Raw genomic sequence first — 17,198 nt, 5'->3', positions numbered from 1 at the left:
CTCCTAGACTCTTCTTCTACTCATCTCTGCTTGGCAGGTGGCCTTGTAGCGTCAGACCTGTGCCTTCATGATTGCAAGATGGCTGTTGCAGCTTCAGGTAAGGCAAAGGTGGAAGTGCTGGAATGAAGGTTAAGAGCAGAAGAACAGCAGGAGAAAGGATCTTTCCTCACATATAACTTTCTTGAAAACAAGAAAAAAAATCTTCCCAGAAGGTACCCCTGTAAGCCTCGTTGGTCAGAACTGATCACATGACCATCACTTGCAGCAGAGGAGCCTGGGAAAGTGAGTGTCTGGAGTGGGAGAAGGCCATTGGAAATGGATATGTAAAGTCACACCATTCACCTTGTTATTGTTAAGTGCTGTTGAGTCGGTTTCAACTCATGGTGACCCTTTATAGAGTTTCTGAGTGGTGGCTGGTAAGTTTGAACTGCAGACCTTGCTGTTCAAACTGGCCTTGCAGTCCAGTGCATTAACCCACAGCGCCACTCACCTCAGTGGGCCCTGTCTTCTCCTCTTACATTGTTTTGTAGCAATGGTTGGTAAGACCACTAATATATCTGTCCGTTAAAAGACAGAGTAGAAAACCAAGAGAGCCTTCAGAAAGGAACTTTAATCTGTTCATGGCTGGAAAGTTTAAATTTTACAGCAAAAGTTTGAAATCTTTGTAAACGAGAGAGATAAAAAGGTCCGCGTTGAAATCTGTTTCCTTAACAGATGGCTCCCAGAGTGAGCTGAGATCAGACTTCACTTTCTGGGCTCAGCCACCCTCCATAAAGCTGGTCATGCGGTTTATGACATCAGCAGAGCCCAGAGTGAATTATGGCTTATCCTTGTATTCACCCTGGTGCTATCTATTATGCTACTGTGTGTAATGTTGATTAGGAAGGTGTCTTTGATAGCTCAGTGGAGGAAGAAAGCGCTCATGTTAGAAGACTGAATGATAATAATGGCTAAAGACAAAGGTGCATTAAAAAGGGGGTTGGATGTTAGAAACTGTGTGAGTGTGTGTGTGTGTGAGAGAGAGAGAGAGCAAGAGAGAGAGAGAGAACGAGAGAGAGAGAGAGAGAAAGCAGGGAGACTGAGATGTATCAAGTCATTAGCAAACATATTTATGAACACAGACCTTCCTGTTCCCACCCCACAGCCTCAAATAATTCCTAGTTGAGATCTACACATCTCCTCCTGCCTTTAAGCAAATTCTTGGTGCTCTGCAGATATTTAGGCAGTCATTTCTGAGTCTTGAATAAAGAGTCGCTGGAGAAGGATAACATGTTTGGTAAGGTGGAGGGTCAGAGAAAAAGAGGAAGACCCCCAATAAGATGGATTGACAGAATGGCAGCATCAATGGGCTTGAGTGTGGCAACAATCATGAGGTTGGCCCAGGACCGGGCAGTGTTTCGTTATGTTGTGTGTAGGGTTGCTTTGAGTCAGTACCGACTCGATGGCACCTAACAACAACAACAAATTACATCTGGCCCCTGAAAGTCAGTAAAGGGGGTCAAAGTTCATGATAACAAAACCAGGGCGATGATTCAAATGTATTTTCTGCACTGAGATTTTACTGGACTTGGTATTATTTGAAACAAGCCATTGTTTGTTTCTGGGACATTTTGCGGGGACGTGTAATAATGTTCTTCTGGAAACTATACACATGGGTCTCAAACTGAGGGGATATACCAGATGTCTGGACATGAAAATCAGATTTTTGGAAGATGGGGCCAGGAATACCTGTATTTTTAACAAGCTCTCTGGGGAATTTGGATCCACAGCCAAGTGCCCTGTCTTGTAATTACCGGTTGTTAAGTGCCGTCTATTCAGTTCCAACCCATAGCTACCCTGTGTAGGGTTTCCAGGGAGTGGCTGGTGAGCTTGAACCATTGACCTTTTGGTTCAAACCGACTTTGCAGTCCAGCGCATTAACCCACAGCACTACAGCAGGACTCCATGTAATATGCTAGATACATTTATTCATTCAGCAACTTGTGAATCTCCTAGAGGGTGTCAGTTGCTGTGGTAGGTCCTATAGGTTAGACCCATCCAAGATGGTAGCCATTAACCACATAAGCTATTTGAGTTTAATTTACATTAATTAAAATCAAGTAAAGTTTAAAATTCAGTTTCTCAGCCCAACTAGCTATAGTTCAAGTATTCAAAAAGCCCTGGTGGTGCAGTGGGTAAGGTTCGAATCACCAGCCTTCTAACTGAAAGGTTGGTGATTGAAACTCACCAGTCACTCCACGGGAGAAAGACCTGGTGATTCACTCCCACAAAGATTATTGTTGTTAGATGCAGTCAAGTTGCCTGTAACTCATAGCAATCCTGTATGCCCAACAGAATGAAGCACTGGTCAGTCCTGCGGCGTCCTCATGTTGCCGCAGCCATTGTGTACATTTAGCTCATTAAGAGCTTTCCTCTTTCTCGCTGACCTTCTACTTTCCCAAGTGTGATGTCTTTCTCCAGGGACTGGTCCCATCTTGATAACATGTCCAAAGTAAGTGAGACTGTCTCAGCACCCTCATTTCTCAGGTGCATTCTGGCTAGACTTCATCTAAGACAGACTGGTTTGTCTTCTGTGTCACATGGGATCGCTACAAGTGAGCATTTAATCAGTAGCAACTAGCCACAACAACAACATGTGGCCATTGGTACCATAGTGGACTGTGGTCAGACAGTCACAAGATAGACATACATTTTTGCCCTAATGGAGATAACAAGTCAGTCCTTCCTCGCAAATGAAATGGTAACCAACAATTACAAAATACGCTTTATGAAAGAAACAGAGTGCTTCAGTCAGGGCCAGCGAAGCAATTTGCGAGGCCCAGTGCAAAAAGGAAATGTAGGACTCTTGTTTAAAAATATTCATTTTAAGACAGGTACAGCAGAACAGTAAACTGAGCAGTAAATCTTTCTGAGCGTGGGCTGCCCACCTCTGAGACTGGTCCCGGCTGTAATAGACAAAAATCGACAAGGATGGGGGTCTACTATAGTTAGGGGTACCACAGATGCTCTTACTCGAAAATGACCAATAATCTCAAATGGGAAGTATGAGAAAGAACTCAAAATGCAAAGCAGGCAGGAGAAGGTTTTGGGCAAAGAGAATGACAGATTTAAGAACTTGAAAGCCTTCCAGAATGGTTGGAGGGCTGGGAGTAGGTGGAGTCAAGGTTGTAAAGCTGGTTAGGGACAACCAATTGGACAGTTGTGTCCTCGATCTTTGACTTGTCACTACGGTGCTCTGCTGTTGTTAACTGCCATGGAGTCTGTTCCAACTCTTTGCAACCTTGTGATTCACAGTCCAGGGCTTATCCTACAGTGCTGCACCAAGGCTCACTTGTTGTTTTAGTTAAGTGAGGTTGAACTGGCTCTGACTCATAGCAACCCTCTATAGAGTTTCTGAGAAGCATGTGGTGGCTTTGAACCACCGATCTTGTGGTTAACCATCCAGCTCTGATCCTGCATGGACACACCAGTCAACTGCAAACCCTCCGCACATTGACTTGCCTGGTTCAGCACTTGACCTCTTCTTTGGATTTTGTTTGTGAGTTTGCCAGGAACCCTTATGAAACCCACTTTCTATTTTTTAAGACGACGAGGGAGACACTGAATGGTTTGCTCTGATTTCCAATCTGGTGCGGTAGCAGGTGAAGGAAGTTAGGAAGACCGCACGGCTCTGCTCTGTGTGTGAGCACGGCATCGTCTGCCCCCTCCGGAATGGAGCGCTGGGCGTTGAGACTCGTGACTTTCTCATGTGTCAAAGAGAAGCATTGCCTCGCACATGCTACTTCCAAAAAAGGTGTTTCATCAACAGAAATGCTGATTCTCTGGCTCCCAAATGCTATATTTAGAAATGACATTTCCATTTCCACAGATCAACAGCTCCGGTTTGGATACGCTTCCAGGAGCTTTGCCGTGACAGTGGATATGCTGGCTTATAGTTTCCCCCTGTTTCCCTTTCTCCGCTGTGGGGAATTAGTGAGATGAGGAGGAGTCTGTAATGCGGTAGATGAAAATAGTTGGATATGATAAATTGAGAGATGATACATTTTTAGAGAGATCAAAATGAACCAGTATCTTGACTTTCTAAAAGGCTTGGAGAAAAATTAATCTTGTATTCTTTTTTCTGTCTCCTCACTTAAAAAATACCTTTATAGACTCTACCCAAAGCATCCGTCAGCCACCAAAGTCATATACGTTAAAATCTGCAAAATCAGAACCTGTCTAAGATGGAAACCTTCCAGAGAAGGAACACACAGATATTTTCTACTAACAGAGAGGCAGTTGTTGTTAAGTGCTCTTGAGTTGACCCTGACCCGTAGCGACCCTGTATAGGGTTTCCAAGGAGCAGCTGGTGAGCTTGAACCACCGACCTTGTGGTTCAAACTGTCAGAGGGACACAGAGGAATAGGAAACCCTGTCAAAGGCAGAAACTTGTGGAACCGGGAAAAACAAAGCGGGCCCTATCGAATTCCAACTCTCACAGTAGTTGTGTATATATATATATACACACAGGTAAGCATCTTTATTTATGTGTGTATGTTCGTTTATGTGTAAATATGCACTTATTTATTTATTGCAAATGTTGAATATGAACGACTTTCTGATAACCGTAAATGGTTTACCCAGAGATAGTTCGAATTCAGAGAGAAACTTAATTATTTTATTTAGTGGTAAAAAATTATTTCATTGAGCCCTGAGCTCTGTGGCATACCTGTGCATATTATTTTGTGTTTGACAGATTTCAAGTGCCCTAAGGACTCCTGGTGTGGTGCTGTAGCATTAGCCCTGGACTGCAAACTACGAGGTTGGCAGTTCAAACCCACTAGCTGCTCCTTGGAAACCCTATACAGGGTCGCTGTGAGTCAGAACTTACTTAAAGGCACTTAACACCAACAAGTGTATGTGGACATAGGATAAGCGCTAGGCTGCAAGGTTGCTTTGAACTGAAAGGTCAGTGGTTCAGACTCACCAGCTGCTCTTGGGAAACTCTATACAGGGTTGCTATGAGTTGGAACCTACTTGATGCACTTAACAACACCACCAGGACCAAGTATACTCTGGATACTTAAAATACAGTGGACACAAATACTCTGGGGAGTCCTGGTATGGTGCTGTTGGTTAAGCACTGGACTGCTAGCCACGAGGTCAGCAGTTCAAACCCAGGGTATAGCTTTGGAAACCCTATACAGGGTAGCTGTGAGTAGGAACTGACTCGATAGCACTTAATAACAACAAGTATCTTCTGACACAGTCCCATTTTGATAAGAGTTCTCCCAGTTGCTGAGAACTAAGGGAGGGACCACACATTTTACTTCTTGGTCTAGAGGCTGGGAAAAATTGGGAACTAGTTTAGAGAACTCTGGACTGCCCATCAATCTATAGTACCATTGATCTGCTTTTGGTGGTTAACAATCCACAGCCTTCTGGAACCTGGTCCAGAGACCCCTGAAATGATGAGGCTATATACCATTAGAGGGCACTGTGTACTCTTGCCAAGAGCCCATTCAAATGCTGAGCTTTCCGGCCACAGCTAAAAGGATTTCTCTGGCAAAAGGGCAAACCCATTAGGCATAAACATTCAGCATTTTTTTGCTGTTGCCTGTCATGATGGAAACAATGATTTGAAAGTTCTGATTAAACTGGCAAGATTTCCAATCTAGTGTACATCTTCAAGCAGTGTATTTTTAAAGTTACCTCTTTTCATTTCCAACTGTGATAAGGAGACAGACGTTAGACTTGGGATAACTTTTGGGGGACTTTGGTAGGGAACATTTACTTTAATCTCGGCGTTGAAGCTCTCATTGAAATATAGATGACAGTATACACAGTTTAAACAAGCATTTTTTGGTTTTGTTTGTGAAACAGGAAAAGTAAAATATTATTCTCTCCAAAACATGCTGGAAAGTTCTCTCCTACCTCAACCTAATGTCAGCATGAAGAATTAGTGAATTGCTTTTGCAATCTTGGCTTTCTGAAATGCATGGAAAGAAATCTGCCTGGCCGTTGGTAGGCCAGGAAACAAAGACCAGAGAATATATTTGTCAAAATCTGAGTATTTGCATTTAAAATATGATCTACTGCTACTTTGTTGAACATGGGTCTTTGATTCATCGTTGGGTATAAAATCATCTTGTTGGCGGGCGGATCTGGAATTGGCAAAATTACGACCATGTCACCGCACAAGTCAACATCTGCTCTTTGTTCAGGTGTGAGATTGTAAAGGAAGGGTCTGGTAGACCCGGCTTTCAAAAAATCCAGCAAATGAATTGTTTGCTTTACAAATGTGAGATGCAGTTGCGTCTGGCAGCATTGTTTTTCTGCTGACTGCGACAGATTGAGTTCTTTTGCCCGGATTTCTCTAGAGGGCAGTAAGGAGTCAACACTCTTCCCGTATTTTTCTGAAATGACAGATCATCAAGGAGGAGCCACTAAGGTTAGATGAATGCTGCACATGCTTGGGGGCTGCATAGAACGGCCGAGACCCTAGAAAGGAGCCGCTGCCTCTTCCTGTTATGCCCTCCAAGCCTATATTTTGTGGTAAACCTCTAGAAAAGAAATTCCTTCTTTAAAGCAAAGAGGTCTGAATTTATTAATAGAGACTAGCTGCAGATGCCACATGGATGCCTTGATGAAGGATTTAAACATTAAATCACTCCTGAGATGAACAGGGTAAGCTAGCAACGATGAATTCACACAGAATAGCTGGAGGAGAGAGATCTAACCCAGTGGGTCTCCACCAGGTGTGATTTTGCCCCATGGGGCCTATGGAGATATTGTTAGCTGTCATAACTGGGGAGGAATTGCTGGCATCTGATGGGTGAATGCCCAGGATGCTGCTAAACGCCTAACAATATACAGAACCCTCTCCCTAGAACAGAGAAGTATCTGGTTCCAAATGTCAGTCGTGCCAAGACAGAGAAACGTGTACATAAAATGCGTTGGAACGGGAGCAGAATACTGTGAAGTTAAAGGTAATTTAGTTTTTTACTTTTTGTGTTTTGGATTCTGAAGATAAAAAGAAAACAACCGAAGCAACGTGTGATATTCAGAATTTGTTTGTTTTCTCCTTCTACTTAAACCTGGGAACCCAAGTGAATTTGAGTTCAGTTGGCAAAAGATGCTTTTGAGCTGGTGTTGCGGGAGCAGCCCCGTAAAAGTTCTGCAGACCTGAGAGGATAGCCTCTCCTCACTGCTGTGGTTCAGTGCAGTCCCCTAGACGCAGGGCCTCTGATGGTAATGTTTTTTTAAACTGCAGGCTCAGCACAGAAACGCAGATACGCTTGCGCCAGAAACATTCTGTCCAGAAGCAGAGATTCTCAAAACGGGGCCCTTTGCAAACGGCAGTCTTCAGTTTTAGTTTTGTGTTTTATAATTGGAGGGTTGTGGTTCTCAACCGAAAGCTATTCTGTCCCTGGTAGGACATTTGGCAATGTCTGAAAACATTGGTGGTTGTCTCAGTTGAAAGGGATTGGCTGCTGATTAGCCTACATTGCATTAAACAGTCCTACGACAAGGGATGATGTGGCGTCAAATGTCAACAGTGCCAAAGTTGGGAACTCTTGCACTATGGATTTTGACTGAATAACAATAGTTACCTTCCCTTCCCTTCCCTTCCCTTCCCACCCCAGGATCAGCAGTATTCCTAGGTATGAACATTTCCCATCCTTAAATATATACCACAGATGATTTGCTTGTGGGAGCAGAGAGTGAGAATTACAGCCATGTGCTGAAAAGGTCGAATCATGTATGTACACACTTTGGAAGGGATAGTTCTGTACCCAGACATGGGCATCTTGATAGATGAGAACGCAGCCGGGGGCTTTTTTGGTTGGATGAGCAGTTTTGTTTGTGTCTTTTCATGCACTAAAGTGAGCAGCTGCAAAGTAAACTGGGAAACTCCATTCATTTTTAGAAGACCCAGGCACAAGACCAGTCTTGGAAGGAACTGGAAGATGACATAGTTTTGCAGAAATATGCAGGCCAGAGTGGATGTTGTAACCTGTCAGGAGATAGGCAAGGAAAATGAAGACAGGGGGTGAAAAACTTTCAGTCTAGAGGGAAAAGCTGGGAAAAGCACTTTATCTCTCGTAACTGTCATTACTACACCTGTAAAGCGGGGGTACCTGTAAGCTCTAATTTGATTTGAATTAAATTAGGGCTTTAACCATTATCATGTGTTAAAGGCTTTGCACAAGTGTCCAGTTTATGTGGCAGTTGTGTGCCTTCGAGTTGATACTGGGTCATGCCTGCCTCATGGGTAACAGGATAACAGGAAGAAATGATGCCCATACCTGTGCCATCTCCCTGACGTGGGTATGTTCGAGCCCACTGTTGAGTCAGTTAAGTGCCAGCTTGCTGATGGTTGTACTCCAGTCCTGTCCAATTCCCATCGACCTTATGTAACAACAGAATGAAATGGTGTCCTTCCCTGTGCTGGTCCATGATCGTGTCATCCAGCGGCAGGGAGTTTATTGGCTCTTTTTTGTAAGTAGATCACCAGGTCTTTCTTCATAGAAAGAAAGCTACTTCATCATCATTATTTTTAATGTTGCACAACCTTCATTTGTGCAGAATTGATGTATCATAGTCCAATTCCAGTCTTTCTTGAAAAAAAAAATTTGATTATGGAATTTTAATTGTATTTTTTGTTTGTTTGTTTGTTTTGTTTTGTTCCTACAGAATTTCTGGTATTCTTAAATTTATTGTGCATGATGGAAACATTTTTTAAAATGTTTTATTGGGAATTATGTGATCGTTTACATGGGAAAACATTAGTTTTACATTCATCCTCTCGTATATCGTTTCATTGCCATGGTTACAAACCCCTCCATGCATCATCAACCAACCAATGGGTATACACTACAAGCCTGCCCTCCTGTCGTCAGCAAACAGCCCCTCTCCCTCTCTGGGTCTAAAGTCTCCAGCTGCTCCATCTCTCCACGTCATCATCTCTGCCTCCATCTCAGGCATCACTGCTTCACTGGGTAGGGTCCCACTCTCCGCTCTTCTCCCTTGATGGTCCCAGGGACCTCCGCTCCTAGACTGCAAAGTTAATCACTCCCCTCCTTGCTACAAAACGTCTCCCTGTACATTGGAAGCATTTTTAAACAATATAATTGTTTGGGTTAATTGCTTATTCACATAGAAAGAGATAGATGATTATTTCTTTTTGGCATTTTGGTTAAAATGCTCAAGAATTAATCAAATAATGTAGAAAGGTGAAAAAGTTTTTTTCCTGACCTGTAGCACTGTTATTATTAAGTGTTGTCAAGTCAATTCCAACTTGTAACGGCCCTATATAGGGTTTCCGAGGAGTGGCTGATGAGTTTGAACCGCCGACCTTGTGGTTCTAACACACCTTGGGTCTAGCGCATTATCTTGCGGTACTACACCAGGACTCCTAGCATTAGAATTCCTCTAAGGGAAGAAAATTGTCTTCATTTGGGAAAATAATTTGAGACATTTGTGAACCAGAAGCTGAGACCACCCTGCAAATCTTACAGTAGTAATGAGACATTAGGGGAAAGGGCCAATGTTCATTGTGGGACGCGTAAGTTTTTATTGTGAATTGAGTTATAGTTTACATGGGAGAACATCGGCTGTACATTCATCCTATTTTACTTTGTTTCATTGTAATGATTACAATCCCTTCCATGCATCATCAGTCAGCAGTATTTGCTTCCATTCCATCTAGGTTTTTTTGTTTGTTTGGGTATACACGGAAGCACTCAGGAATATACAACCATTTAAATAACCAAAGGGCATACCCTGCATGACTGCCCCCTGGCTGTCAGCACACAGCCCCTCTCCCTTCCTGAGTTCAGGGTCCCCAGCTGCTCTATCTCACCACGTTGTTGTCTCTGCCTCCATATCTGACGTTACTTTTTCTAGGAGTTGTCTTATGACCAAATCCTAGCCAATCAGAAGAGAGCATCTTCCCAAAACCAAAGAAAGGCCCGACTTAAAGAGCCAATCAGCATGAAAACAAGGGCAGTTAGTGGAGCAAACTAGAGTTAGATGTTCTCTCTGCTGGACGTGAGCTATAAGGTTGTCACTCTGGACTTGCTGGATTTCATCATCCTGAGGGGGTGTATCTGATTGAGAATGGAGCTAACCTTGGGGCACACTGACTCCATCTGTGCCGGATCTCTCTCACGTGTTTCCATTTACACAGCAATTCTCTTTTGTGCATAAGCCGGTTTGAGCTGATGTTTCTGCCACTTGAAACCAAAGGAGCATATGCTAATATTGGGAACTACCAGATACTAAATGACACAGAGAAGAACAATTCAGGAGTCCCTGGATAGAACAAATGGTTAAGCACTCACCTACTAGCTGAAAGGTTGGCTGTTCGAATCCACCTGGAGGTACTTCAGAAGACGGGTCTTATAATCTGCTGTTGAAAGGTCACAGCCTCGAAAACCCTGTGGAGCAGGTCTTCTCTGAACCATGGCTTGAAATCTACCCTGTCTGTATGACATACGATATCAAAGAAGCCAAAGTTATACATAGTCCATGAGATAGGTGCTCTGGTGGCACTGTGGGTAAGCACTTAGATGCTAACTGAATGGTTGTTGGTTCGAGCCCACCAGCTGTTCCCCAGGAGAGAGAGATACGGCAGTCTGCTTTAGTGAAGATTGTTGTTATTAGGTGCCATTCAATTGGTTCCAACTCAGAGTGACCCTGTATAAATAGAACAGAGCACTGCCTGGTACTGCGCCTTCCTCACCCATGTTCCTGTGTTCGAATCCACAGTTGCAGCCATTGTGTCAGTCTATCTGATTGGGTGTTTTCCTCATTTCCCCTGACCCTCTACTTAACCAAGCATGACGTCCTTTCCAGCGACTGGTCCCCCTGATAATATTTACAGAGTACCTGAGACAAAGTCTCCTTCACTTCTAAGGAGCATTCTGGTTGTACTTTGTTCTTTTGGAAGTCCATTCAGTATTCGTCACCAACACTAGAATTCAAAGACATCCGCTCTTCTTTGGTCTTCCTGTTCATTGTCCAACTTGCACAAGTACATAAGGGAATTGAAAATACCATGGCTTAAGTGAAGCTAACCTTAGTTCTCAAAGTGACAGCTTTGCTTGTTAAAACTTTAAAGAGGTCTTTTGCAGCAGATTTGCCCAATGCAACATGTCATTTAATTTCTTGACTGTTGCTTCCATGGTCCACGGGCATTGATTGTATGTAAATCAAAGTAAAATGAAATCCTTGACACCTTCAATATATTCCCCATTTATCATGATGTTGCTTATTGGTCCAGTTGTGAGGATTTTTGTTTTCTTTATATTGAACTATAATACAGACTGAAGGCTGTCATCTTTGATCTGAACAGTAAGTGCTTCAAGCCCTCTTGGCTTTCAGAAAGGAAGGTTGTAAGATCTGCATATTGCCACGGAAACCCTGTGGGGCAATTCTTCTGTGTCCTGTAGGGTTGTTATGAGTTGGAGTTGACTCTGTGTCAGCGGGTTTTTGGTAGATGAAGTGGTAATAAGTGTTTGAAAGAACATAAAGTTGGAAAGGGAATAGGGAACTCTCAGCCAGGATGGTAGTGGCCAAGAATGTCTCAGGGCTTAGGGGACATTTGAGCAGAACCTAAGAAAGATGAGGTAGAATGTTCTAGGCAGAGGAAATGGCAAGTGCAAAGACTCTGGGGCAGTATGAGGGGACTTCAAACAGTTATCTTTGAATTCCATGAACTTTTTGAAGCTCCTTTTGTACATCCCTGACAGGTTCAAGAAATACCCATAAGTCCATAGTGAAGTGAGAGAGGAGATCATCCAAAGACCGTAAGATCAGAGAGCAACTCTGGAAGCACAGACCACCCTGGACCCTACAGAGCAGAAGTCATCAACCATGGCACTTGGATGATGGCATTGTGGGGGGGGGGGGCTGTCCAGTGCTCCTTGGGTGGCAAAGTTGCCCTAGTAGAAAACTGCTGCACTAGACTTCCAGGAAGACTTTGGTTTTTATCCCAATTGAGTGAGTGAGGCTCTGGGTCTGTGAGAGTTAAAGTTTTGTGTCAGCTTTATTGGGCCTGGATGCTTAGATCTGGCAGTTAAGCAGCAGGAATCCCCGTAATGAGATCTAATAGAATGCTGTCACCCCCATGATGTCAACTGTTGTGATGCAATTACCCTGTGTGTTGTAAGTCCTCACTTCCATGATGCTAACAGAGCCCTGGGTGGCGCTGTGGGTTAATGTGCTGGACTGCAAGCTTGGGACCAGGGTGGTCTGTGCCTCCAGAGTTGCTCTCTGATCTTACTGTCTTTGGATGATCTCCTCTCTCACTTCACTATGGACTCAAGGTTGGTTTGAACCGCAGGGTTGGTGGTTCAAGCTTACCAGCTGCTCCTCAAAAACCCTATACAGGGTCACTGTAAGTCACTGTTAGTCAGAACTGACTTGACAACAACAGTGGTGTTAATGGACATCTGCTATGGTACTGCGGACCAGAGGGTTGGTGGTTTAAACCCACCAGCTGCTCCTCGGAAACCCTACTAGACAGCGCTTATCAATAACCACATGGTGAATGAGGAAGGTTGTAATCTGCACGATTCGGTTGTATCTTGAATCAATCTCTTTTGAGATATAAAAGGAGAGAAGTGAACAGGGCTCAGAGAGACCTACTATCAAGATTGAAGAACCAGGAGTGGAGTGCATCTTTGGGCTGGGGTCCCTGCACTGTGAAGCCCCTAGATCCAAGGGAAGATCAATGCCAAGACAACGAATGCTGGGCCTGCAGATGCGGAAAAGGAGCGCTCAGAGTGTAGCGGTTATGAGTCAGGCTGCTAACATCAAGGTCAGTACTTCGAAACTACCAGCTGTTCCCCTGGAGAAGAATGAGGCTTTCTGCTCCTGTAAAGATGTTGTTGTTGTTGTTAAGTACTGTGGAGTTGGTTCCGACTCATGATGACCCTGTACAGGGCTTCCAAGGCTGTAAACCTTATGGGAGCAGAAAGCCTCGTCTTTCTCTCGCAGAATGGCTGGTAATTTCGAACTGCCGACCTTGAGGTTAGCAGCCCGATTCGTAACCACTACGCTACCAGAGCTCCTTTGTAAAGATGTACAGCCTCAGAAACCCTATTCAGGGTCACTATGAGTCAGAACCGACTCCACGGCACACCACCACCAAAAGTCACCTCAGATGCTGAAAGGAGACAGGGAGCTTTCTCTAGAGCGGGCCGAGAAAGCAAGTCTTTTGTTAGAGCGGGTGCGTTGAATACAGACGTCTAAGCCCCTAAACTGTGAGAGAATACATTTCTGTTTGTTAAAGCCATCCCTTGTGGTGTTCCTAGCAGCACTAGAGAACTCAGACAGAGGGCCACAGGGGAGTTTTGAGTGTAGGAGTGGCACGAGCTGATAAGGTCTAGAAGTCTCCCTGGAGGAGGATGGTCAATGAAAAATGGAAGGCTGGAGCCTGCAGGATCAGTGAGGAGACCAATGTGATATCTTGGCAAGAGTGAACACGAAAGCCTTTGGTTTCTGAGAATCTAGGGGAGGGAAAAGGACTGAAAAGGGAGAACTTGGTCAAGGGTGACAGTAAAAAAATATTTGAGGACCCACGGGACTTGGGCCTAAGCAACCAGAATGGATGCCGGTGTGGATGAAGGACGGAGGAACAGCATCAGTAATGCTGGAGGCCATGCAGCAGCTGAGTTGGGTGAGCCTGGCTGCCAGCCTTCCTGCTCAGATCCTGAGTGGCTGTTCATTTCCTGTCACGGGCCAGTTTAACAGAGAAGTGACTGACTCCAATGTAGTCAGACTACATTCCCAGGCCAATGCATGTGGCTGGCATGTTAGACAGACACGGTCCATGCTGTGAAATAGCTCTCAGACAAGGCAGAGGGAACATGACCATAGGCATAGGTGTGGACACTAGGTCCCCAGGTTCAGGAAGTCCAATGTATATAAAAGCATGGACTAGCCTCTCATTCACTCATTCAACCACTAACAAACCTTTAGTGAGGACCTTAATGCGTGTAGAGGCTTGGATATATTTCAATCGGGAACTGGAGGGCTGTCTTAGAAGGCGCATGCTTCAAGTAGGACCCCTTGCTTTCATTTATGCCCACTCCTTTGACCATCTAAATATGTGATTTATTTTTGTAAACGTGGAAAATACAGCCTTTGCCAATTCAACATTCTTCACGTGACACAGTTTTAAACACGTCGGGTCCCATCACGCCTCCCCAAAACACTCCAACCTCCTTGTCTCCCTCAGAGTGAAAGTCGTATCTACACAACATTTGACAACCCATTGGCTGGTAGTCATTTTCCAGGGCTTTGAACTGGTCTGAACCAGTTCAGTCATGGCATATGACATGAAACCAGAATGGTTGTGGATTTTTTAAAATTTGAGGGACCTGGAACACTTAAAACATTGAAGGTCAAAGTCCTGAAATGGCAGCATCCGAAGAGGAATAGTGACCTCTTTCAGGAGCCAGATGCATGACATTGGATTACCAAGGGGCTTCAAGAACTTCACAGGAAATGGAGTGGAAAGATAGTGGAATTTCCCCATGAACTTTGTGAAGCTGTCTTGGGTTACCAGGACTGTGGAGAGCGGCTCTCATTCAAAGCAGGGAGGTGGGCTGCCATCTTTGAGCAGAGCACCAATATTTTGAACTCAGTTGGTAAAGAGTTTTGGTTGCTATGCAACGCACACCCTGCTCTTGTTTTCTAAAAGGGAGATTACATTTCTAGCAGGGCTTCAACCTGTGATTTGTCCTGTTTCGCTTATTGTGCCTGTTCACCCACACTTTTAAAAATTGGGTTCAGTCTAGCCATGACTAAACCTGCAGAACCTGTTTGAAGCCCTGTAGTTTTCTGTAAAGTGCCAGAAAAGTAAACATTTTCGGCAGGGCAAATGCTGACAGTACCTAATAAATTGGTATGGCCAATTAAACTTTATTTATGGACAGTGAAACTTGAAGTTCACGTAATTAGTGGCATCGCTGGAGGATGTGGGAGGTGTGTATGGCACCAGGTGACACTGTCGGGGGGAGGGGGTGGCAACAAAATGACTGCCTATAAAATTTTTGTGCAGTGTTTCAAGCAGAAATTTATTATTAACAAAAATAATTCTTGTAGTTATTTACAACAGCAAAAATGGCTGTGTCAGCCCAGCTTACATGTATCAGTGTACTGACAAGGTGTAAAGTCTATGTTTATTTACTTTTTGAGCCTTGTGAAGTGCTCCGGCCAGAGCTGTTCCCATTTCCCAGGTCTGACATGCTGAGTCACGTGGGTTCTCCTCACACGCTTGCCGTAAACAAGTGCTGTTGTTTTAGCTGATGCTGATGTTTTTCTAGTCTCTGATTATGCCAAGTTTTCTGGTGTTTTAGCTACAATATTGTGGTAAGTAGTACTTGTGAACCTCTACCAATAACTTTTTTGAGAGTGAAGTTATAATTAAAGGAAAAGGAGAATAATAAAGGGTTTCTTTCAGTTGCTAATGATGCTGTGACTAATAATGCTGTAATTCAGTATAGACAGATTTTACAAGACGAGTTTGTTGTTACTGTTCAGATCATCTAAACAACTTGCTATTTAAGTAATTTACAAGTATCTTTAGCACACATTATTCTTTGGTTAAAATTGATAATATTACAAAGGATTCTGTATGGTTTGGCATGGGAGGTGGGCCCCTGGTGGTGGGGTAACACCAACCCTAGTGAGACCACAGCATGTACTTTTCACATCATGAAGTACCCCCTACCTCCACTCCTCCCAGTCATTTGAGAATGTAAAAGCCACGTTTAGCTTTAGGCCATGCAAAATCAGGCAACAGGCTTGATTTGGCCTGTGTATCCATTAACTCAAACATGATGAAAGAAGAAATCTCCATGCCTTCCAAAACACAAAATGAAACACACCAACACCCCTCCCACTACTCCCCCAAACAACAACAACAACAAAATGCAAAGTTGCAAATTCTTGCTTTTCTGTCTTTTAGATGAAGGGTTGTTGTTGTTGTTAAGTGCCATTGCCCTGGATATTTGGGGCTTGGTTCGGTTAGCATAATAGGCATTAATTCATCTGCCAGTACTTGAACTTTTGGCCACTATTCAGCCCTGAAAGCAGCTGTGGGTAACTCATAAATGAATGGATGTGATGGTGTTCCAATAAAACTTTATTTACAAAAGCAGGCAGATTTGACCTGTGGGTCCTAGCTTGCTGATCCTGAGGTCCTGTCTTCCATCTCTCTCTTTCTCTCAGTTTGCTGTCTCCCAGAAAGATTCCTGAAGCTCCTGCTTTTGCACTTGAATATTCTAGCCTCACTCCCTTCCCTGGCCCCTCTCCCTTTCCTTCCTGGATTACTTCTCAGACTGTCATCCCTGACCATGGGCAGAAGGTGGTAAAACCCTCCCTCCTGGCACTCCACATTCCCTTGCCTGGCTTTATTTTTATTCACACCATCTTTCATCACATTTATTTACTGTTTGTCCCCATGAGAGGAGGAACTTAATTTTATTTTCTACTATCATATTATCCTCAGTGCTTAAAAAAGTACCATGTTTTTGCATGAATAAATAAAGATGTTTCCAGCTTTACTCTCTGTAACCAGATAGTAATCTCTTGTCTGAACCCACTAAAGACATTTAAAGTTTCTTTTGTTTAAAAGATCTGTTTGACCTTCCTGCTCACAGAAACAATGTGTTGTTCTAAAGAAATTTAATGTGAGATTATGACCATGGGCTATATATTGCCACCAGCATTTTCAACTTGTTAGGTTTCTTGGGATGTAGTGCATGTTGCCACCTGGTGGGGATGTGTATAACTGTGGATCTGAAGAAACGGGGTTCATCTCAGCAATCTTACCACCAGAGTCCATTTGGGACATATATGTCCCACATGATTGCATCAAAATCTATATTACCTCAAAAGCAAATTCCCCCTTGATTTCAGCTTGCCTTTCATTACTGAAAACATAAAGAATCAACAAAAAATTCAAATCAGAAAATAATCCAGTCATGAAAGGGTTAAAGATTTCTAGCAGCCATATTGAAAAGTAGTAAGAAAACAATAACATTAATTTTAACACTATCTTTAATCTAGCATCTCAAAAGATTATTTCAACATGTAATTAACCTAGAAAAGTTATCAATGAGATATATTTTATACTAAGTTTTCAAAATCTGGTTTGTTAATAGTCATAATACTTCTGACTTTAGACCAGCCGTATGTCCCAC

The sequence above is a fragment of the Chrysochloris asiatica genome, unplaced genomic scaffold (assembly GCF_000296735.1).
Source record: "Chrysochloris asiatica unplaced genomic scaffold, ChrAsi1.0 scaffold00023, whole genome shotgun sequence".
NCBI lineage: Eukaryota > Metazoa > Chordata > Mammalia > Afrosoricida > Chrysochloridae > Chrysochloris > Chrysochloris asiatica.
Note: the sequence above shows the minus strand (reverse complement) of the source record.